This window comes from Camellia sinensis, chromosome 13 (genome assembly GCF_055761805.1).
Source record: "Camellia sinensis isolate YWXY chromosome 13, ASM5576180v1, whole genome shotgun sequence".
Taxonomy (NCBI): domain Eukaryota; kingdom Viridiplantae; phylum Streptophyta; class Magnoliopsida; order Ericales; family Theaceae; genus Camellia; species Camellia sinensis.
In genome coordinates this window covers 55,088,923-55,114,026 of record NC_138973.1, presented here as the reverse complement: position 1 = coordinate 55,114,026, position 25,104 = coordinate 55,088,923, and the positions used below count along the sequence as shown (strand labels likewise).

Here is a 25,104-nt window from a genome sequence, read left to right as displayed (position 1 = left end):
ATATTGGCTCTGATACCATAAAGAAGATTTGAGATCTTATTTTCAGTACTCTTTTACAGATGAATACAGAGTATTTATACAACAATTATCCAAGACTAACCATGATGAGTTAACTCTAACTAATCATACTAACTCTAACTCTAACTAACTAACTGCAACTCTAACTAACTAACTGTAGAACTAATTCTGTTACAACAACATCTAACAGATATTATAATGGATATGGAATGTTATCACTGGACTCGGCTTGTAGCTTCTCACACTTGGATGTGGCTGATGAAGACTGTTTGAACTGCTGCAGAACTTGAACCTGTTTGGACTGTTGCTGCTGCTGAGTCTGATTGTAAGCTTTGTAAGCTATACTTTCATCATTTAGTATATAATATTGAGTAGTTATGCAGGTATTGTTCAGGTCACCACATCAAGGCCACAAAGTTGACATCTGGTCTGCTGGGGTCACCTGACTTTACTTGATGATTGGAAGAACACCATTTACTGGTGAACCTGAACAGTGAGAATCCTTGCTATTCATCGAAGAAAACTAAACTCACACCCTGATTTACATCCTCATTATCCATCTCGCCAACATTATTGCTGTCATTTGCAGGAACATAAAGGAAATTGTAAAGTTAAAGGGCAGTGAAGATCTCTGGGAAGTGGCAAAGCTACATGACAGTGAATCTTCATTTCCAGTGGTATTCATCACTTGAATTATAAACTAATCAAGTGTACTATAATGTTAGTTGACTATTTTATTTAGACTTTCAGTTCTGTCACAGGATCTTTTTGATGTGAAATTTTTGACATCCACAAGATTGCGAGATTGGTGCAAACAGAACACAAAAAGACCAGAATTCTTGGAGTTTATTCCAGGATCACTATTTGATCTTGTGGAGAAGTGCCTGACGGTGAACCCGAGATCGAGGATAAGTGCAGAGGAAGCGCTGTGGCACGAGTTTTTCGCTCCATGCCATGATGGCCTAAGAAAGGAAAGGCTGCTCAGGGAAGGGCTCAGCTTGGACTCTGGAACTACTCATCTTTTAAATTGCATAGACATTTAGAGCCTTGTGAAGGTATTTCAATAATGTAATGTTGTAAAATAATTATTTGCATTTTGTAACTATGTCAATATTTGAGTTCAGTTATTCTAGACACACTATGAAAATTAAGAGATTGACCCTTTTAAGAAAAAAAATGGCCAGTCTGGAAACTTGCAATATGTTATGGAAATACCATGCTGGCACATGTATAATAACACATCAGCAATGTTAGGTATCATGAAAAATCTTCCATGAAAATAATCATGAAAACTTTGTGACGCTTAGATTGTACTTAGAATAAAACACCACACACTAATCAAGATAATCCAAAGATCATAAATTTTTCATGATCATTTTTATGAAAAAATTTTCATAATCCCTAACTTTTCTCATAACCCATTTATAACTTACAAACGGTACAACTATTTATTTATTTAAAAAAAAAGAAAAGAAAAGAGAATTATCGAACAATCTCTTTAATAAATTTGAATAAAAAGTACTTTTTAATTTATAAAAACTAACAGGGTTAACTAACCTAACTAAACTTGCTCAAAGGATTACCTACCACTCTGACTAACATGCAAGATGGGCCCTAACATGTGGTGCACGAGGAAATAAGGTTTCCCGGGGGATTTACTGTTGCATCTTCCAAGCCTTTTAGGAATTGTTTAGAGTGTTTTAAATAAGTGTACTTTTTATATTTTTAGATTAAAAAATTAAGAGAAAAAATAAGAAGTAATTGAGACTCCCTCCAATCACCACCCCCACCACTCCCACACACACGTGGGGGCTGGTGATTAGAGGAGAAGGAAAAAAAAAAGAAAAACTGACCAATCAAAGAGAGAGGGGGTCATAGGGGTGCCCCCTTATGGAGGTCCAAGTCATTTTTCTGGAAAAAAATATGGATGTTTGGGTTAATTTTTTGACTTTTTATGAAAAAATGTGTATTAAAAAATTGTATAAATAAGTGTATAGGAGAAGTTGTAGATGGAATAACTCATACGGTAGTACACGCATGGGCCAGCGTGACAGAGGGTATAGTGTAGGAGATTGGTTCTCTCTTTTTTGGGCATAAATTGGATGGTGCTGTTCAGCCCATGGGGCCCACCACGAGTTCCATTTTACTAATCGGGACAGTTCAATGTGTAGAAGTCGTCGAGTACTATATGCTTGTAAAAAATTACGTTGATTGAATATCAATAGCTATCTGATTGTGTTAGTTTTTCTTGTTAACTGTTAACTATAACACCATCTATTTTTTATACAAAATTTGATCATATAATTACTGATTTTCGATCAACGTGATTTTTTATAGGCATATAGTTTTGGACGAGTTTTACATATTTGACGGTTCAGATTATCAAAATAGGACCCGTAGTGGGCTCCCACGACCCAACATTTTCGTCAAACTTAGTGATTTTATATATATAATTCTTTTTTTTTTTCCCTCTCACGGTAGTACAGGGTCAATTTAGCCCCGAAAATTGTATAAATTTTGTTTGATCAAAATATTATGTATAGTAATTTTTTAATATTTTCAATTTGTGAATAATGATAACTTTTTTACTTTTTTTTTGACTTTTTAATTTTTTAACTTTTTTGATACACCCCAAACCAGGCCTTAATATCCTAAAATTCAAATTGAAAACTTGTGAATGATACAAATTGTTAGAACTCACTCAGTTTTCAGTTTATTTATTTATTTAATTTATGCAAATCTCTTGGGTAGAATCTAACCCTGAAAACCGACTTATAAATTACAACTCAAGGGTACTTAAGAGACTTAATTTACAAAGAAATTGAAATTTTGGATGTAGAGGATCTTGTGCCTTGACAAGAAGGTTAATTAGATTAATCATACCCGCCACATGTTTAGAAAATCTGTCTCTTGCTTTAAATGCATTGCAACCAAAGTCAAGACTGACTTTATGGGAATGGACTTGAAAATACAATTTCTATTCATTCATTTCTGGTACGTTGGCTACTTCGTTCACAATTATTACCGGTCATCTTATCTTTGTTGGGATTGTGCTCCTTACCCTGCCTTTAATTGAGCGATTTGATAAGAAATTTTAAAAGAGAAAAAAAAAAAAATATATGAAACTAAGGTTAAGTTTGGGAAGTCTCAAATAAGTCAAAAAGTCAAAAAGTTACTCAAAAAGTGAAAAAGTTAACACTATTCACCAAAAGTCAACAATTACGGCTGCACAACTCCCAATTCAAATTTTCCTCTACAAACCAATTTTTACAATTTTTTATTACACATTTTTCCATAAAAGTCAAAAAGTTAACCCAAACATCCATATTTTCAATCTCAATTTTTTAGTCCAAAAAGACAAAAAGTGCACTTATTTAGTCTTCCCAAACTTGGCCTAAGTAAAATATGAATAATTATTACTTACTATCTGGTTAATTCTGTATAATCCTTCTCTCTTTTCTATCTATTAATCTGTTTTCAGTCATCTTAATCTGTTCAAAATTCTATCTGTGTCTTTTCACGTTGTTACTAGTCACCCACTTTCGTCCCTATCCTTTGTAAGTCCTTTGGCTTAGGCAGTGTCGGATTTTATGGGTCATTCGAATAGGGAATGTATGAACACAACGTATGTGAAAATATGATAAATTTAGACAATGTATTAAGATTCCTGTAAAACAAATTAATTAATAGAAAAATGAGTCGATTATTTAGAAGTAACTCGTCAGTCAATTCTAGGTCAGCAACTTTACCTACAATACCTAATTAAGGATTAGTAATTAATGAAGAAGATGTTGAAATACAAAATGATAAAATTGATTTAAGTTGGAATATACCAAAATTATCTGTCAAAGAAATTTATAAGACTACGTTTATACAAAATACTTTTCATATGAATCTGCATGTTAAAACATTAGAACAAGTTTATGCCTTGGCTAAACCTCAAGAAACATGTCAATTATTTGATGCTCAAACAATTAAACGTCATTTAAAAACTGGTCATAATTTTATTCATTTAGAATTAATTCAAGTTGGAATAAAACAATTAACTCCACAAGGTAGAAATACTTCTGTTTTATTATGTTTAAGAGATGCACGTTTTCTTGATTATAATGATAGTTTAATGGGTATGATGGAAACTGGTCTCCACAAAGGACCAGTACATTTTAATTGTTTTCCTGATTTTACACTTAGTCTTTGTGATCCACATATTTTAGATGCATTAACTTTGAATATTCAATTAAATGGTTCATTTACTAATATGAAAGAAAAAGTTCATAATATTGCTTTAGTTTATTGTGTTCATTATAAATGTATTAAAACTAAGTCGAAAGCGTGTAGATATAGTGCTGGGTTTGGACAAGATTGCTCGTGTTTACCTGGGTTCAGAATCAGAGATCCTACTGACTGGTCTCGCAGATGTGAACCTGAATTCAACCTTTCCTGCAATCAAAGTGAGGAGAATTTCACTTTTTTTAAGGTCCCAAATGTTGATTTCTATGGCTATGACATCCAAATTTTGCTAAACTAAACTTTGCAGAGATGCTTGAAGACGTGCTTGGACTCGTGCGATTGTAAAGGGTTCCACCACATGCTAGGACTATGGGACACCAGAAATCAATCATACACAATAACACAAGAAATTTATGTGGTTCGACAATTGTCTATGTCTATGGGAGTGATATCCACTATAGAATTATCCCGGAGGGAGATTACAACTCGCACTTCATAACCCTCTATGGAATGCACTCTCACTCACAGATTATACACTCTGTGTTTGCTTTCTTCAGCTCTATGTGTCGCTCCCATATACAACCCCTCCTCACTCATCTCAATTTATAACCGAGAGAAGAGGAGTGGGTGAAGGGACAGTCATAATTGGCCAAGGTGGTGCCACCCTCACTATCTTCCTTTAGTGAGTTGGTGTTGCCCCCACCACCTTTCTTTAGCATATGGTGCCATCCACACCATGTGGAGTGTGGGCTAGAAGCTACAATTCTCCCTCTCCACGCCCACATGGATAACTGACTTCTCACTTGAAGTCCATCCCAGTCAGCTTCTTGCAAACTTCCAGTTAGTCTCTGGTGACACCCTTGGTCATCATGTCAGAAGGATTCTTGTCCGTGTGAATCTTCACTAGCTTCATCAGTTGTTTTTCCATCACTTCTCGTATCCAATGATACCAAACATCAATGTGTTTTGTACGTGAATGGTACATGGAATTCTTGCTCAGATCAATTGCACTCTGACTATCACAATGTACCTTGTATTCTTTCTGCTGTAGACCCAATTCTTGGAGAAACCGCTTTAACCACAATATTTCATTTCCAGCATCTGCGGTAACAATGTACTCTGCCTCTGTTGTAAATAGAGAAACACACTTTTGTAGTTTGGACTGCCATGAGATGGCTCCCCATACAAAGGTGAACAGAAATCTTGATGTAGACTTTCTACCATCAAGATCACTTGTCATATCGGCATCTGTAAAACCCTCCAAAATTGGTTCAGCTCCTCCGAAACATAAACACATCTTTGAAGTTCCCTTCAAGTACCGAATAATCTATTTGACCACCTCCCAATGCTCCTTTCTTGGATTGGCGAGGAATCTGCTCACAACGCCAACTGCGTGAGTTATATCTGGCCGGGTACATACCATTGCATACATCAAACTTCCTTCTGCGGAAGAATAAGGGATTGCCTCCATTTCTTTCCTTTCAGAGCCGGTCGTGGGACACAAACATTTTGTCACATTGAAATGGTTGGCTAGTGGTGTGCTGACTGGCTCAGCATCTTTCATGTTAAACCTTTCAATCACCCGTTCAACATATTTCTCCTATGACAGCCATATCTTCTTGGCTTTTCTGTCACGAACAATCTTCATGCCCAAAATCTGTTGTGCTGGGCCTAAATTCTTCATGTCAAAATACTGAGACAAGTCCTTTTTCAACTTGGTGATCATAGTAGTATCCTGTCCAATGATCAGCATATTATCGACATACAACAATATGATAATGAAGTTTCTATCCGAAAACCTTCGGAAATATACACACTAGTCTGCTACCGTTCTTGTGTCCTCGTGATCCACCATAAATGAATCAAACTTCTTGTATCATTGTCTCGGCGCCTGTTTCAGGCCGTTGAGACTCTTTTTCAGTTTGCAGACTAGATTCTGTTTTCCTTTAACTTCAAATCCTTCTAGTTACTTCATGTAGATCTCTTCCTCCAAATCACCATGAAGAAAGGCAATCTTGACATCCATTTGTTCTACTTCCAGATTCAAGCGAGCTATTAATCCTAGAGCTACTCGAATGGAAGTCATCTTCACAACTAAGGAGAAAATCTCATCAAAATCAATTCCTTTCTTCTGCCCAAAGCCTTTGACCACCAAACGAGTTTTATGCTGTAGTAGTTTATCGTTTCCATCTTTCTTCAACTTATACACCCATTTGTTCTTCAAGGCTCTCATGTCTCTTGGAAGTGGAACAAGCTCATAAGTGTGGTTCTTCTGCAAAGAACTCAAATCCTCCTTCATGGCTTGCATCCAACAGTCTTTCTCTGTATGACTTTTGGCTTCCGAAAAACTCTCGGGCTCCCCCTCATCAATAATCAGAATACACTAAGAAGCGGGATATTTGGTTGATGGCACGGCAGCTCTTCCAGATCTCCGCAATTGAGACCCAGTTGCCACTGGTTGAGAGGGTTGCTCCCCCTACTCAACACCCTCTTCATCTGGGTCTTCATTTCTTTCCTCATGATCCTCAATTTCTGGCATAGGATCCTGTAACTCTGGCACTTCTTGTTGCACATCATCACATCTAGCATTTTGTAATGGCTCGAGAGATGGAAACAAGTCTAGAGTGATGACATCTTTAGACTTTGCAGATTTCTCAAAATCCACTACTTTCTGGTTTTCCTAGAACACAACATCTCTGCTCCTGAACATCTTCTTGTTCACTGGGTCCACACCTTGTACCCAAATGCTACATCTAAATAGCCCACAAATATACATGGAGTGGACTTGTCATTAAGCTTCTGTCTATTTTCCTTGGAGATGTGTGCAAAAGCCTTACACCCGAAGACTCTCAAGTAAGAATATGATACCTTCCTTTTGGACCAGGCTTCCTTAGGTATCGCAAAATTCAACGGGACTAAAGGCAACCTGTTGATGAGAAAACAGGTTGTACGAGTGGCTTCAGCCCAAAATGACTTTGGTAACTTTGCCATTTTGAGCATACATCTGACTCTTTCAATAATAGTGCAGTTTATCCTTTCTGCCACACCATTGTGTTGTGGGGTGCCGGGAACTATTGTCTCGTGCCAGATACCTCTGCTGGCACAGTATGCTGCAAAAGCATTGGAAATGTACTCGCCTCCATTGTCTGTGCGAAGAGACTTCAACTTCTTCCCAGTCTCTCTTTCCACCATTGCATGGAACTCCTGAAAGTGCTGAAATACCTCATCCTTTGTTTTCAAGAAATACACCCATAACTTCCTTGATGTATCATCAATGAAAGTCAGAAAATACTTGTGGCCGCCATATGACTCCACTTCGATTGGGCCACAAACATCCGAGTATGCCATATTGAGCACTTCTGTTTTCCTCCTACTCGTTGAACTGAATGATACTCGATGTTGCTTGCCATAAAGGCAATGATCACACGGCTTCAAGGCACTCCTTTTGGATAAGGGTATTCTAGATTGTTTCGCCAATAGATGCAATCCCTTCTCACTCATGTGAGCCAGTCTTCTGTGCCATAAGTCTGGTGACTCCTTATCTTTTGTTGCATTAAGACTTTCCAGACAGATTTTCGTTTGAGTCTTATACAGTGTTAAAGATATCTCTCCTCTGGCGATTATCAAAGCTCCTCCTGTCAGCTTCCAACAGCTATTTCTGAATGTACTTGTATAGCCCTGTCAGTCCAGGGCGCTTCCAGAGATAAGATTGAGGCGCAAATCTGGTACATGCCTCACATTTTTTAGAACCAACTTGTTCCCGACATTAGTCTGAATGCTAATGTCGCCAATACCCACAATCTTCGAATAGCTAGAATTCCTCATTCGAACAGTGCCAAAATCTCCAACGTTGTACAAGTTAAAGAGTTCTCCGTAAGAAGTGGCGTGATAGGATGCAGCTGTGTCCATCACCCATTCTGTGTAGCTGTGGTCAGCCACGTGAAGGTAATCTTCCTCTTCACCAACTGCAAGAAGTATTTCATCAGTTGTTGTGGCTGTTGTGTTCTCGTCTCCTTTTGACTTACTGCTTTGGCCTTTCTCTTTTCGGCTCGGGCAGTTTCTCCTTATGTGACCCTCCTGGCCATAGTGAAAACAAGTGAAGTTGGAGTTACCTCGACCTTTGTTGTCCCTGGATTTACTCCTGTTGTTCCAGCTGCCTCTACTCTTGCTTCTTCCTCTACCTCTTCCTTTACCTCTTTCTCTGCCTCTATCTTCTGTGACAAGAGCATAGGACTGATTACTTCCCATGTCTTTCCTTCTTGTCTCTTCATTGTACATGGCATCTGTGACCATGCTCATGATCAGCTTCCCTTCTCGTGCAGAGTTGCTGAAAGAAACCACCAACGTCTCGCAGCTGTCTGGTAAAGAACTGAGCAGTAGTACGGCTTGCATTTCATCGTCTAAGTGCATCTTGACGGTTGCAAGCTGATTCACTGAATTTTTGAATTCACTAGTGTGCTCGGCGACAGACATTCCATTCTTCAACATCAAATTGACAAGCCTTCTCATCACCAAGGCTTTGTTCCCAGCGGTCTTTGACTGGTACATGTCGTCTAACATTGTCTATAGAGAATAGGCATCTGTCTCCTCGACGACATGATGGTACACACCATGGACTATCCATTGTCTTATACAACCGATAGTCTTGCGATTCATCTTTATCCAGTCATCATCTTTCACTTCTTGAGGTTTAACCCCCTTTATAAAAATAGGGTCAAACAAGTTTTTATAAAACAGGATGTCTTCCATCTGTGACTTCAAAATTGCATAATTGGAAGAACTCAACTTGAACATAGATCCTAAAGTTGATGTGGATTTCTCCATCGTATTCTTTCCTTTTACAGAAAACTTCGAATGAAAAATCTGATCATACGGATGTGTCCAAAATACTCCAAATAGTTGAAAACCACTATTGGATTGTCAAAAATGGACTCAGAATGGTTCATATCATGCCAAAATAGTTTGGATAGTTCAGATCTGCAGGTGTACCATAGCCGCACAGTAGTAGATAACTCTCTGCCTCCAGGTTGACTGGTCAACGGGGGTGCTGATGTGGTCAGCCACGTGGCCCTGGCTTTGGCTGACGTGGCAGACGTGTGTTAGTGAGATGGCGCTTTCGTGTCAAACACGTGGCAGTGACTTGGCGATGATGTGTTAGCCTCGTATCAGTGACGTGGCACTGACGTGTAGCCACACGGACAGTGACATGGCATGTGAAGTCACAAACACGCGCACTCACTCTTCTTCCTCCTTAAGAAACGCGTGGAGCGCGTGGCAAGAGTGGTCTGACGCGCCGGCTCTTCTGATTGGCGCGTGAGGTGCGTGTTGGAGCATGAGACTGACGCTCTTTCTTTGGGACACGCGTGAGAGCACGTGTTGCATTTTTCGGAGCTTTTCTTTGCAGTTCGGGACTCCTCTCGACGAGACCTTGCTCCTGGTATACTCAAAACCTGATTTCGAGCAATTTAATTTCTGGGTAGTTTCGAAAAACGTTCTGTTTTTGTTCCGAAATGCAACCGATTTGACTCTGATACCACTTGTTAGGACTATGGGACACCAAAAATCAATCACACACAATAACACAAAGAGATTTACGTGGTTTGGCAATTGCCTACGTCCACGGGAGTAATATCCACTATAGAATTATCCCGGAGGGAGATTACAACTTACACCTCACAACCCTGGTCTCCGAGTCTTGCAGGAGACCTGTTTGTGAAAGTGCCTCAAACAGCTTTAAACAAAGACTTCTTGAATAAGTTAGATTGCTCAGGGACTGCTAATATGGTGCAGCAGCTTGACAGAGTTTATGAAAGACGGCACAAGGCATGGGTGGTCACCATTTGTTTGGTCTGGTGTTTCTTGAATAGAAATGGAACCCATCCAGACATGGGTGGTTGGTACATATTTGCTGCGATTGGATTCAAAAGATTCACTTATAATGAGCTAAAGCAAGTGACGAGGGGTTTTCGTGATGAGGTGGGAAGAGGAGGTGGTGGGGTGGTGTATAAAGGGTATTGCTAGATTGTCGAGTGGCGGCAATCAAGCGACTCAGAGAAGCTAATCAAGGAGAGGTAGAGTTCCTAGCGGAGGTAAGCACCATTGGCAGGCTTAACCACATGAACTTGATAGAGATTTGGGGATACTGTGCTGAGGGAAAGCATAAACTTTTGGTTTATGAGTACATGGCAAACGGGTCCTTGTCAGATAACTTGAAGTCCAAAACACTTGATTGAGACACGAGGTTTCAGATTGCTGTGGGTACTGCAAAAGGCCTTGCTTATTTACATGAAGAGTGCTTGGAATGGGTTCTACACTGTGATATAAAACCTCAAAATGTATTGCTGGACTCCAATTACCAGCCAAAAGTTACGGATTTCGGACTTTCCAAACTACTGAATAGAGGTGGTGGCGGTAGTAGCAGTGATGGTAATAATTCAAGCTTTTCAAAAATAAGAGGAACGAGAGGTTACATGGCTTCAGAGTGGATTTTTAATCTACCCATTACATCGAAAGTCGATGTTTATAGCTACAGAGTAATGATGTTGGAGATGGTGACTGGAAAGAGTCCAACATCAGCTGGTGAGATGGAGCAGAGGAGGTTGGTTAAATGGGTGAGAGAGAATGTGAGTACAGGTGCAGCAATAGAGTCTTGGATTGAAGAAATTGTAGATCCTATGATAAGTGGCAAATATGATGTGCCTAGGATGCAAATACTTGTTGCTGTGGCGTTAAAATGTGTGGAGGAAGACAAAAATGTTGCAATGGTAGTTTGTTTGTTCTAGTGATGCACAAAACATGGTATGAGACCCAAGCACACATAAAACAAAGTAGTGTAGAAATTATATGTAAAATAGGAAACTTAGTTACAGTTAAAATTTTGACAAATTCTTTTGTCTTTTGTGATTAGACTTGCCTATAAAATTCTTATTGAGAATGCAAACCACTGCCTTTAGGGTGTTGGTTAAGGTTGAAAAATGAATAAAACATGTAAAAGGGGTATTATTTTATCAGTAAGATTTAACAAATAATCGTCACATTAAGTCATAAGTTTATAGATTCCAAGTATATTTTTAGTGGTCAAATTATATTTTTAATGGTAAAAATTATATTCTTAACTAACACCCTTATGGCGGTGGTTAACAAGATCTAATTCTTACTTGATATTTTATGGAAAAAAACTTGGTCAAACGACCACCCAACGCTTGGACTAACATGCAAGCCACGAATAACATGTGGTGCATACACAAGGTTTGCATCATCTTCTAAGGCTTGTCATGTTTGTTTAGCCTCCATGGTGTGTTGGATTAGTATTTCTATGAGGGGTTGAGTTGAGATTACAAATTTTGAAAGTGAAAAGATAATTTTGTTCTCATTTTATAAAAATAATAAAATTTAATTTAAGATAATGACAATTTTTATGTAGTTTTGTAAAGGAAAATTTATCCATAAATCCCATATAGTGGAATGTTGATTCATTTAGTTCTAAGAATTTCTTATGAACAAATTAATCATTTTTGTTTTGAAAAGTTGTATTTATTTGATTAGGTGTTTTAACGCTCTCAAAATAATATAATAAATACAACTCAAAACATTTATTAATAACTGCATACATCATAGTAAATAATCCTTTCACTTCATGTAATCACTTTGACATCGTTGGGCCCACAAAAGGTTTTGGCTCATCACTTAGAGCCCAATTCACAGTTCAAGCACTAAAGCCGAACACCCTTGAGAATCCAGTATTGAACTAGGAACCATTGGCATCTGAACACATGTCAAGTAGAGAACTAGCCACGTGAGTAGACAAAGATCCTGCAGAGTTATTGCACCACACATCAGCCATTAATGAGGCTCCCACAGTGTTAAATGCGATAACCCCTTTACGTCGGAATAGGCAGCCTCACCATGAACAATGTAAGCTGGAGTATAGACTTTGGGCCAACACGACAGGTTGGAATAGACAAGGAAATGATGGAAAAAGGGTATAAGGAGGTTTCTAAGACACATCAAAGGTTAAGTTCTCCATTATTCTCTCTCTCTGCACAGTAAATCTCATCTCTTCTAACTTGGTCGTTGGCGGGTCCGCTGGGGGACTCCTATTCCCCGTTGGACCTTTTTGCAGGCACCACCAATGAGCTCCGAGACAGGCGAAAGGTATTGGAAGGGTGGGTCGACCCGACTCGCACACTCATCAGGGATCAACAGTATCATCATTTGGCGCCATCTGTGGGAACATTACTCCGGGTAACTGTTATGCTCATTGTTGCCGGTGACCCGTTCTCGATAATTTCTCTTCACCTGCCATCGAGGTGGATGGTTACAACGAGATCCATGGCTTCTCAACACAACGTCGTCGACCCCCAAGCAGACCCTTCCAACCCAAACAACCCAAATAACCCACCTTAGTACTTCACAGAGCTCACCAACAGCATTAACCGCTTGGCCGAGCAAAACCAGGCTTTGATCAACGCTTTGCTCCAGCAAAACCTCCCTATACCTTCTCAACCACCAAAAGATATCCCTCATAATCGAGAACGGACCTCGAGCCATCCTTTTCAACAAGTCCACCTCTCGAACTTAGAGGGTCCGCAAGCCCCACCTCGAGACATGAACCCGCCACCTTGGGGTTTACATCCATCAATTCAAGCGCCTGCCCTTGAAGGAGAGGCTAGAAGTGTTTAGCCCTCACTGCACTCTGGAGTGGACAATGTTTCTATTTGGGATATGAAACTCCGAGCCATGAAACTCCAGCTTCAAGGAGTTATGCAGAACATACCGAATAAACCCTCTACAACAGCTAACTCCCCGTTTGTCGCCTCCATCAGGGACAAACCCCTACCCCCCAAGTTCAAAATGCCCTTGATCGACTCCTTCAACGGCACAACGGATCCAGTTAACCATTTGGAGACCTACAGAACCCTCATGATCCTCAATGCTTTTCCTGACGAGATCATGTGTCGAGCTTTCCCCGTGACGCTTAAGGGGTCGGCTCGACTATTGTTTAGTCAGCTACCGCCGGATTCTGTCTCTACTTTCCAACACCTAAGTGATTCCTTCCTGAGCCATTTCATTGGTGCTTAGTGCCAGCGGCGCTCGGCAACCCAACTGCTTAATATCTGATAGAAGGAAGGGGAGTCACTACGTAGTTTTGTCACCCGTTTCAACAATGAGGCCTGACAAGTGGCGGAAAACGACGACAAGGTCATCCTCACAGCCTTCACGGCCGGCTTACGACCATCCGATTTCCTCTTCTCCCTTTCTAAAAACCCTTTGACCACCATAGCCACCCTCATTTCCAAAGCCTAAAAATATATGAATGCCGAAGACTCTTTGGCAGCTTGCCAAGATACTACACCTAAAAATCCAACCCCTAAGGACAAAATAAAGGAATTCGAAACCAGATCCTCTCAATATACTAATTGTCTCGCTCGAACCGACCGACCGACCGACTGGGCCATACCAGACCGCTCGGTCAGTTCAAGCGATACATCCCCCTCAATTTTCCCATGGAGCAAGTCTTGAACCAGATCCAACGAGATTACAACCTGAAATGGTCCTAACCATCACAGTCTCCCTTCAACCAGCAAGATCAATCCAAGTACTGCCGTTTCCAGCAGGACCACGGCCACAACACAAAGGAATATGTTAACCTTAAAGACCAGGTAGATGATTTGATACACCAGGGGCGCCTCAGTCAATTCACGGCAGCTCATCCCCAGCAACGACCAAGGACTGCCCCGCCGAGGAACCACCACCAACATACCTCTCCTAGACAACCCGCACAACCTAAGCGAGACAATGATCGGCCTCCACCATAACCCCGAGCACAAGGCAACCCTGCCCCCCTTGTCGGGGAGATCAGAGTCATTGCTGGCGGCCTCGCATGCAGAGGTATATCCCGTTCGGCCCAGTGAGCCGAGCTCAGAAAAATTAAACAAGGCTCCGACAAAGAAGTCACGACATTAGATTGCCCCCTTCAAACAACCCAAGTAATGGTTTGAACCCATCACCTTTACGGAGGCCGACTGTAGAGGCATTCGTTACCCCCACGACGACCCCCTCGTCATCTCCACTCTCCTATCTAATTACAAAGTCAAATAGGTGCTTGTCAACAACGACAGTTCTTCAGACATCATCTTCCTGAACGCCTATCGCCAACTCCAAGTCGGAGAAGAAAAGTTGTCCCCTCTCCAAACCCCGCTAGTCGGCTTCACTGGCGATTAGGTGACCTCTATAGGCTCCATCGATCTTCTCATCACCATCAGAGAATATCCATGGCAGACCATCAAGCTACTCACTTTCCTCATCGTCGATTGTCCTTCTGCTTATAACATAATCCTTGGATGCACGGCTCTCAACGCTTTCCAAACTATCACCTCTACATACGATCTAGCCATGAAATTCCTTACCGACCTTGGGGTCGGCACCATAAGGGGCGAGCAGACAATGGCCAAAGAATGCTACGTCGCCTCACTAAAGGGGGTCAAGCTGAAGGAGGCTATGATCATCGAAGGTCTCGATGTTAGAGACGAGGAAGAGTTAGTAAAAGGGGAACCAATGGAGGAACTTGTCGAAGTGCCTATCAATTCCACCAACTCAGCCAAAATAGCCAAGATTGGCAACCAACTATCCTCTCAGGCCAAGGCCGACCTCACAGCTCTCTTAGCCGAGCACAACGATGTTTTTTCCTGGACCCATTCAGACATGCTGGGCATCGATCTCTCTTTCATCACTCATCATCTTAGTATTGAGCCCCACTTCTGACCTTTCCGACAGAGGCAGCGTATCTTCTACCCGGAACGCAATACCCTTATCGCCTCTAAGGTAAACAAACTACTGAAAGCGCAGTTCATAAAAAATGTGGACTACCCCAGGTGGCTGTCCAATGTAGTCTTGGTCTGCAAAAATAATGGTAAATGGCGACTCTACGTCGACTATTCTGACCTTAATCGGGCTTGCCCCAAAGATAGTTATCCCCTCCCCAAGATACATCTGTTGGTCGATACAACTATCGGGCATCAGATGCTTAGCTTCATGGATGCCTTCTCCGGCTACAATTAAATCCTGATGCACCCGGTCGATCAGGAATACACCTCCTTCATCACAGATAGAGGAACTTATCACTATCGTGTTATGCCATTCGGCTTAAAAAATACCGGAGCAACTTACCAACGCCTAGTTAATGCAGTCTTTCAACACCAAACAGGTTGGAATATGGAAGTCTACGTCGATGACATGCTAGTCAAGAGTAAACTCTCCTCCGATCATTTAGCAAACCTGCGAGAGACTTTCGAAACCTTACGCAAATATCAGATGAAACTGAATCTCGAGAAGTGCACATTCGGCGTAGGATCTGGGAAGTTCTTGGGCTTCATGGTCAGCCAACGGGGCATTGCGGCTAACCCCAAAAAGATCAAGGCCTTGATAGAAATGTGGTCTCCCAAAACGGTTAAGGAGGTTCAACATGGGCAGAGTTGCCGCCCTCAACCGCTTTATTTCTTGGGCAACAGACAAATGTCTTCTTTTTTTTAAAGTCCTCCGACAGGCGTTCGAGTGGAGCACCGAATCCGAGGAGGCTTTTCAACAACTGAAGTAGTACATGGCCAACCCCCCTCCTCTTTCAAGCGCTCCCAGGCGAAACCCTTTTCCTCTACTTAGCTGTGTCAAACACTGCAGTCAGTGTCGCCCTCATCAGGGAAGATGGCTCAGTACAACGTCCAGTCTACTACATTAGCCGCGCTCTTAGGGAGGCAGAACAGAACTACCCTCTGCTAAAAAAAATGGCCTCGCCTTGGTCATAGCCTCCAGGTGCCTCTGACCTTATTTCCAAGCTCACTCCATAGTGGTCCTCACTGACCAGCGTTTGAAAAAGGTCATGTAACAACTAGAATCGTCACGCAGACTTATGCAATGGTCCATCGAGCTAAGTCAATTTGAAATCTCCTACCGACCTCGAACAACGATCAAAGGTTAGGCTGTCGCCGATTTTGTCTTGGAATTTCCTAATCTCACTCCGAACGTGCCCCCTCCGCCAGCGCACTTCACCACTGATGCAGAAGACCCCCACTCCTAGACCCTTAGTGTTGATGGTTCATCCCGCAAAGAGGGCAGTGGAGCCGGTCTAATCTTTACCACCCCAGAGGGTGAGTATTTCAAGTGTGCCCTCCATTTCCTATTCGACGCAAGCAATAATGAGGCCGAATATGAGGCCTTGATAGTAGGTCTTCGACTGGCCAGAGACATTGGTGTAAGCTATATCCAAGTATTCAGCGATTCCCAATTGATTGCCGGGAAGATTACTGGGGAGTTCGACGCAAAGGAAGAGACGATGCGGGCATACAGGGACATTGTCCTTCCTCTTGTTCGCCTCTTCAACACTTTCCAGATTAGATACACCCTTAGGTCAGAAAACTCCAAGGCAGACGAAATAGCCCAATTAGCCTCGGCCGACTAGTCAGACTTTAGCCATGGCATCCGCATTAAATACCTGACCCATCCGACTACTTCGCCAAACCCACAGGAGGTTCACTGCCTTCAAAACGAACCTATCCCATGGGCTACAGACATCCTTCCGTTATTGACACGAGGGGAGTTGCCAGACGATAAACAGCAGGCCGCCAAAGTTAGAGCCCGATCGTCAAATTACATCCTCATCAACGGCCTACTGTACAAACGAGGATTCTCGCGCTCATATCTCAGGTGTCTCAGTCCTAATCAAGCGACCTATGTGATGAGAGAAGTCTACGAGGGCATTTGTGGTAATCATTCAGCTGGAAGATATCTGGCCCATAAAATCCTCCGTACCGACTACTTCTGGCCTACTCTCAATTAAGATGCCAGCGAATTTGTGCTTAAGTGTGATAAATGCTAGCGTTTTGCCAACATCCCCCATGCTCCACCAACAGAACTAATTACACTTAGTAGTCTCTACCCATTCGCTAAGTGGGGAATCGACTTAGTTGTTCCTTTGCCCATTGGTTGGGGCCAAACCAAGTTCACTGTGGTTGCCATTGACTACTTCACCAAATGGGTGGAAGCAGAATCCTTTGCTACAATCACTGAGCGATACACTACAAGGTTCATCTGGCAGTCGATCGTATGCCGATTCGGAATCCCCTAGGCCATCATTTCAGACAATGGCAAATAATTCGACAATGCCAAATTTAGAAAATTCTGTGAAGAGCTCAACATTAGACCATGCTTCTCTTCCCCGGGCCATCCCCAAGCTAATGGCCAAGTCGAAGTCACCAATTGCTCCCTTTTGAAGATCATCAAGACCAAGTTGGAAGCCGCTAAAGGACTATGGGCTGAGGAATTACCGAACGTACTTTGGGCTTATAGGACGACCGCTCGAACCCCTACTAGGGAGACCCCTTTTCGCTTAACATACGGTGTCGAGGCAGTCATCTTAGTGGAAGTCGGCCTGCTGACCCCTCGAGTTCTACACTCGAATCCAGAACTAACGAAGAGTTGCGTCGAACTGACCTAGACCTAATTAAAGAGCTCCAAGAGGCAACTGCTGTCAGACGGGCATCATATCAGCAAAAAATGAGAACACATTATAACCGCAAAGTCCGACCTCGAGAGTTCACAGTGGGAGACCTAGTCTTGTGCGAAGCAACCCTCGCCACTAAAAATTCGACCGAGGGCAAGCTAGCAACCAAATGGGAAAGACCTTATATTGTCAAGGGCAGACCTCGCCCGGGGACTTACCGTTTTTAAGATATGGAAGGCAGAGGCCTCCCACATCCATGGAATGCCAAGCACTTGAAGCGTTATTACCAGTAAAATGGCGTCTCCTGTTTTTTTGTATCATTCAGTTGCTGTCCGTTCTCTATTGCCGATCTACGCACTTGTTCATTTTTGCCCTTTCCATACATGATGTAAAGTTGTGATCGACAGATTATGCTGAGCTAACCAAAACCTCTGCCCGACTGAGCCCTCCAAGTTTCAGCCAGATTGAGTATGAAAAGCTCAGCCAGACTGAGTTAACCAAAGCCTCAGCCCGATTGAGCCCTCCAAGTCTCAGCCAGACTGAGCATGAAGAGCTCAGCCAGACTGAGTTAATCGAAGCCTCAGCCTGACTGAGCCTTCCAAGCCTCTACCAGACTGAGCATGAAAAGCTCAGCCAGACTGAGTTAACCAAAGCCTCAGCTCGACTGAGCCCTCCAAGCCTCAGCCAAACTTAGCATGAAGAGCTCAGCCAGACTGAGTTAACCGAAGCGTCAGCCCAATTGAGTCCTTCAAGTCTCAGCCAGACTGAGCATGAAGAGCTCAGCCAGAATGAGTTAACCAAAGCCTCAGCCCGATTGAGTCCTCCAAGTCTCAGCTAGACTGAGCATGAAGAGCTCGGCCAGACTGAGTTAACCAAAACCTCGGCCCGACTAATCCCTCCAAATCTCCGTCAGACAGAGTATGAAGAGCTCAGCCAACCTGAGTCAAAACTAGTCTCATCTAGACAAAGCATGCAGTTACAATTAGTCACAATTAGTCTCAGCCAGACTTAGTTAAATCTCAGTTCATGCTCATCTATTTTTCTCATTCATACAAGTTAATCTACTTGCCCATTTTTTACCTTTTATATAAGTTAGGTTACTTGTCCAATTTCACATTCCAAAATTTTACTTATTCACTTTACTTATCCAATTTTACTCATCCATTTTTACCATTTAAACTTTACCAATCAAAAAAAAAAAAAAAAAACAACAACAACAACAACGACAATAACAGAACTAGTAGTTTTATTAACAATTTGCACCATTGTACACTTCATTACAGAAATTACATTTATTTCAAAAAAAAAAAAAAACAAAATACCCTGCCCTTCATCCCCTTCGCTTGACGCGAGATCTTCCTCTTCTACCCCCTCGTCCAAGGGAGTCTGGGTAATGTCGTCTTCTCCTACTTTCACTAAATTAAAGTCCACATCTGAGAACAACTCTTGCGCTTTATACTTGAAGCTCATCCAGCCGTTTTCCTAGTACTGGCTCATCTCGTGCTTATAGAAGTCTGACCGCTAAAAGCTTTGAATCACTTCTTCTTCGTTCCTACCTCCAGCGGCTACTCCCGATGGCCCAGCACCCCTTTTCCCCTCCTTAACCAAGCTCCTGGCGACCGCCGTATCAATGGCCATCTGGAATTTGGCAGACCCCTTAAATTGCTCCACAGCCGCCACACATAGGTCGGGGTATGCCGCCCTCTCAGAGGCCATTTTGGCCCTATCTTCTTCTAACGTCTTCTCTAACTCCGCAATACGCCCATCTGCTTCTTCCTTGTCTTTAAGCGCCTAGTTGCGCAGATCTTCGTTGTTAGCGAGGGTCTCTTCCAACCTTTCCATGGCAGTGGTGCAGGCTTCTTGGACTTCGCCTACCTTCTTCTGCTCACCCGCTAACTCAAACTCCAGCGATACTGCCTTGTGGCGCACCACTTCCATCTCTGATTTGGTCACGGCGAGCTCGGAGGCAGCTCGTTCTGCCAAGTAGCTCTACACCACTGCCAGTATTTTTATCTTCTTAGCCCTTTGCGCATACTCTAGGCCCTTTGCACAGACACTCTACGCGGCTTTTCTCCAGCCCGCCGTCTCAACCCTTAGGTTTTGCAACTACGCTTTCACCCATTCCAGCTGGGTTTTTAGCGCCTCTACCTCCACCTTCGCGCTCTCCGCCTTAATCAGCAAGGCTGCCGCCAAGGTCATCGCCTCCATCTGTTCTAAGTAGAACCCTCTCAGGAGGTCGGCCTCCGTGAATCGCGCCATCGACTGCACGGCCGCATCTTTCACTACCCCCAAGAGACGATCAGCGGCGACCCTGGCTTCGCCCCTTCTTCTGCCGACCAACCGGCCACCGCGCAAACGTGATATGTAACGCCCTCAAAATTAACCCATTATATATCATCGACATGCATTATTTAAAGAAGACAATTTATTAATTCATTCATCAGAGTATTACTAAATAAAGCATTACATGTATCATCGAATAAAATGCCCTACAGGCTTACATCTTTCCAAGCCAACACTTGGATACAAGAATATGAGTTCTAACTCAATACAAGAAAAGCCCTAGGCTTGAATGTTTACATGTACTAATAATTAAAGACAATTAACTAAAGGTAGTCTTCTTCAATCCAGAAACCAAACCCTCCCAAGCTAAGTCCTTGGAGGTAGTTTATCACCTGAACCTGAAAATGATGTTCCCATAAAGGGTGAGCCACAGCCCAGTAGAAATATACTAAACCACATATAAGCAATGAATAAAGCAATAGCATTCAACAGATGGTTAACCAAGATAATCAATTACTTCATTTTACAGTCTCATGACACTATTTTCTAAGATACGTTTTACTTTCCAATTTTATCAACATGGCTCAGAACCTGGCCAAACTTACAACAGTGAATCACATATATCATATTCACATCCTTCCAATATCAACAAACAAATGAGACTCAAGCTCAAATCAAACACTTCATACTTCCAGATTGATACACATTCGATGATACTTTTAGTTGACATTCTATTAATTCATTCATCAGAGTATTACAAAATAAAGCATTACATGTATCATCGAATAAAATGCCCTACTGGCTTACATCTTTCCAAGCCAACACTTGGATACAAAAATATGAGTTCTAACTCAATACAAGAAAAGCCCTAGGCTTGAATGTTTACATGTACTAATAATTTAAGACAGTTAACTAAAAGTAGTCTTCTTCAATCCAGAAGCCAAACCCTCCCAAGCTAATTCCTTGGAGGTAGTTTATCACCTGAACCTGAAAATGATGTTCCCATATAGGGTGAGCCACAGCCCAGTAGGAATATACTAAACCACATATAAGCAATGAATAAAGCAATAGCATTCAACAGATGGTTAACCAAAATAATCAATTACTTCATTTTACAGACTCATGACATTATTGCCAAAGATACGTTTTACTTTCCAGTTTTATCAACATGGCTCAGAACCTGGCCAAACTTATAACAGTGAATCACATATATCATATTCACATCCTTCCAATATTAACAACAAATGAGACTCAAGCTCAAATCAAACACTTCATACTTCCAGATTGATACACATTTTAGTGCTGTATCAATAAAACACTTCTATATAAATAAGCACACATAAAAGTGATGCTAATGGAGTCCATCCCCTATCTCCTCCCAAACAAAATCCGGTTTAGAGGTCCATCCCCTATCTTCCCCTAAACCGTGGAGTACATCCCCTATCTCTTCCCACACACAAACAATGTATGCAAATGCAATGCTCAATCAATACACGTATTTTCTGTATCAATGCCACAGTCAAAATTAATGACTTAACCAATGTGATTAGTTTCAGTTATTCCTAATCCACATGCAATGTCTACAACAATCACGACTATCCTCCACCGATAGCCCAAAACAGTTATTTCTAAACTGAAAATAACTATGTCAACAATTCAATAGACAAATAATTCAAATTAACCAACTACGCCATTTAATCAATGAATTCCCTAATTCCATGAATTAAACCATCTTTTCCCAACTCCATGAATTAATTATACAAATTAATTTAATAATACAACTAGGGCTTTTCCCATAATTTACCAAAGTATCCCCAACATATCAAAATACCAAAACTTAGAACAAAACTTATAAAATGGAGTAGGAAATCCCTACCTTACAGAAAACAACCCAAATGGTGAAGACAGAGATGAGTGCCCAAATACCAAAGTGCTCCAAATTGCCAAATGTTCAGATTAAATGGAAGCCCTCGACCCACTCTATCTTTTTAATGAAGGATCTAGGGTAGAAACACTCCCTAAGTGGATCAAATCTAAGAGAGAAGGTGAGTAGGGAGAGAGAAAAGTCGGACCTAGGGTTTGGAATCAAAAAGAAGATGAAAAGGACTGATCAAAACCCGCTGCTGTAAATATATACTGGACAGGCTCGCTCGAGCGAAGCCTTTGTCGCTCGAGCGACCAGACACAGAAAAGCTACGCTCGAGCCAAGGAAACCTTGCTCGAGCCAATAACCCAAAAGCTCGCTCGAGCGAAAGAAAGCTCGATCGAGCGAAGAACTCAAAACCTCAGGTCTGTAAACAGACTCACGCTCGAGCGAAGGAACCATCGCTCGAGCGAAGAACAAACTAACTCGCTCGAGCAAAGAAAATCTCGCTCGAGCTAAGAATGCAGAGCTACAGGTCAAAACTGGACGCCATCTCTCGCTCGAGCGACCAACTCCTCGCTCGAGCGAAGAACCAAAATCCTGGACAGCAACACTTGGTTTCTAAACCCAACCAACCTGAAACAAACCTGCCCAACACATCCTATAATTCCAAATGAGAAAATAAAGGACAACAACAACAATTATTCAATGACAGAATCTACGGAACCTAAGTCCGGATACAATAATCAAATGGGAAAAGACCGGGGTCGCTATAACCTCCCCCCCTTCAAAGAATTTCGTCCCCGAAATTAAGCATAAATTTTTTTTTGAAAACAGGTTTTTTTTTCTCAATTCCCAAAAATATTATAGAACAATAATAAACAAGTTGACCCATTACTGGTCACTTCAACTCTTTATCAAGAGGCACCTCACAATATATATAAACAACACATATTTCAGCCTGCATCACTATTATGCATTATCCCTTTCAATATTAGCACTTTCCATACCATATTCAATTGCACGATATATACAACACATTTAACAATGCAATCAACATATGCAATGTTACACTAAACTTCTATAGTGAAGCAAGTTTCAAAATGCACCCATTTACCAAAACATACTCAATGTTTCACAACTTAAGACATATGTAAAGCTCTTAAGTTCAACAATATTACAAAATCTAAATACAAGATTACAAATTATTAAACACGTCCGGGTATTTGTCGCGGACTTCCAATTCACGTTCCCAAGTGGCTTCCTCCACTCCATGATGTTTCCACAAAACTTTTACCAAAGGGATGGTCTTGCCTCGCAAAACTTGATCCCGCCTATCCAAGACCCGAACCGGTCTCTCCTCATACGAGACATCCTCATCAACCACTAAATCGGTCCAATCCAACACATGTGATGGATCTGGCTCATACTTACGAAGCATACTCACATGAAACACGTCATGTACTCCGGACAACTGCGGCGGCAAAGCTAAACGATAAGCAGCCTCGCCAATCCTCTCAAGGATCTGAATAGTACGCTCGGACTGCCCATTAGTCTGAGGATGGTAAGCCGTGCTAAAGGTCAACCTAGTGCCTAAGGCACTCTGCAAACTCTGCCACAACCTGGCAGTAAAACGAGGATCTCTATCTGAGACGATCGTCACTGGAACCCCGTGTAACCTCACTATGTCCCGAATATACAAGTCGGCAAGATGATCTAGCGAATCTCTCACGCGCATAGGAATAAAGTGCGCCGACTTAGTCAACCGGTCTACAACCACCCAAATAGCATCACTACCCCGCTGAGTCCTCAGAAGACCCACAACGAAGTCCATAGTGACGTGTTCCCACTTCCACTCAGCAATAGGCAAGGGTTGCAACAAACCCGTTGGACTCTGATGTTCAGCCTTCACTTGCTGACAAGTAAGGCACTTAGATACGAAAGCTGCCACATCTCTCTTCATACCCCGCCACCAGAACTGACGACCCAAATCCCGGTACATCTTAGTGCCTCCCGGATGCACCGCAAGGCGTGAATGATGAAACTCTCGGAGTACCTCCTCTCGGCAAGACTCCGGCACAAACGGACGGTCTCGGTATCTCACACTCAGGTCGGAATACACCGTCAAACCCTTCTCAACTTTCCCACCGGAAATCTTCTCACGGAGAGATTCTACCTCAAGGTCACCCCTCTGAGCCTCTAACACTCGAGTCACAAGTGTAGGCCGTGCAACAACAGAAAACAAGGCCGCAGCCTCAACGGATTCGCCCAGAAGTAAATCAAACTCCCCAAGTGCACCCAACATCTCCCATTCTCGGATGGCTATACTAGCTATGTCACCAACAGGTTTCCTGCTAAGGGCATCGGCCACCACATTGGCCTTTCCCGGATGATAATGCAATTCAAAATCATAATCCTCTATGAACTCCATCCACCTCCTCTGCCTCAAGTTCAAGTCTTTCTGTGTAAACAAATATTTCAGACTCTTATGATCCGAGAATACCTCGAATTTCTCACCATAAAGATAATGCCTCCAAATCTTCAAGGCAAATATCACAGCTGCTAACTCTAGATCATGCGTAGGGTAATTCTGCTCGTGAATTTTCAACTGACGTGAACCATAGGCAACTACTTTCCCTTCTTGCATTAATACACAACCCAGACCCTCTCGTGAGGCGTCACAATAGACTGCATAACCCAACCCTCTCTCTGGAATAATCAATACTGGAGCGGTAGTCAGTCTAACTTTCAACTCCTGAAACGACTTTTCACAAGTCTCACTCCATACAAATTTGACTCCCTTCCGAGTCAGTCTAGTCAACGGTGATGCTAACCTGGAGAAATCTTTCACAAACCGACGGTAATACCCAGCTAATCCCAGAAAACTGCGGATCTCAAATACACTCTTAGGCTGTGCCCAATCCTGCACTGCCTCTACCTTGGATGTATCAACAGACACTCATTCACTGGATACCACATGGCCTAAGAATTTGACTTCTCTCAGCCAGAACTCACACTTCCCAAACTTGGCATACAGCCTATGGGCTCTAAGTAACTCAAGCACCACCCTCAAGTGTGCCTCGTGCTCCTCCTCAGAAGGCGAATAGATAAGGATGTCGTCCACAAAAACGACTACAAACCGATCCAAGAATTCCCGGAAGATCCGGTTCATCAAGTCCATAAAGACTGCCGGTGCATTGGTGAGCCCGAATGG

The 25,104-nt window shown here is 42.3% G+C and overlaps 2 pseudogenes across 1 annotated transcript in view; both read left to right on the top strand.

Annotated features, from left to right (window-relative positions):
- LOC114279842 (uncharacterized) overlaps positions 1-4,931 on the top strand; it is a 31,009-nt pseudogene extending 26,078 nt beyond the window's left edge. Inside the window, exons 7-12 of the transcript XR_014347884.1 lie at positions 402-511; positions 608-695; positions 780-1,038; positions 2,484-2,495; positions 4,357-4,469; positions 4,806-4,931. The product of XR_014347884.1 is annotated as an uncharacterized LOC114279842 (transcript). The remainder of the gene's footprint in view (positions 1-401; positions 512-607; positions 696-779; positions 1,039-2,483; positions 2,496-4,356; positions 4,470-4,805) is intronic.
- A 5,098-nt stretch (positions 4,932-10,029) lies between these two features.
- Positions 10,030-11,030, top strand: LOC114279844 (putative receptor protein kinase ZmPK1; annotated as a pseudogene).
- The last annotated feature ends 14,074 nt before the right edge of the window (positions 11,031-25,104 follow it).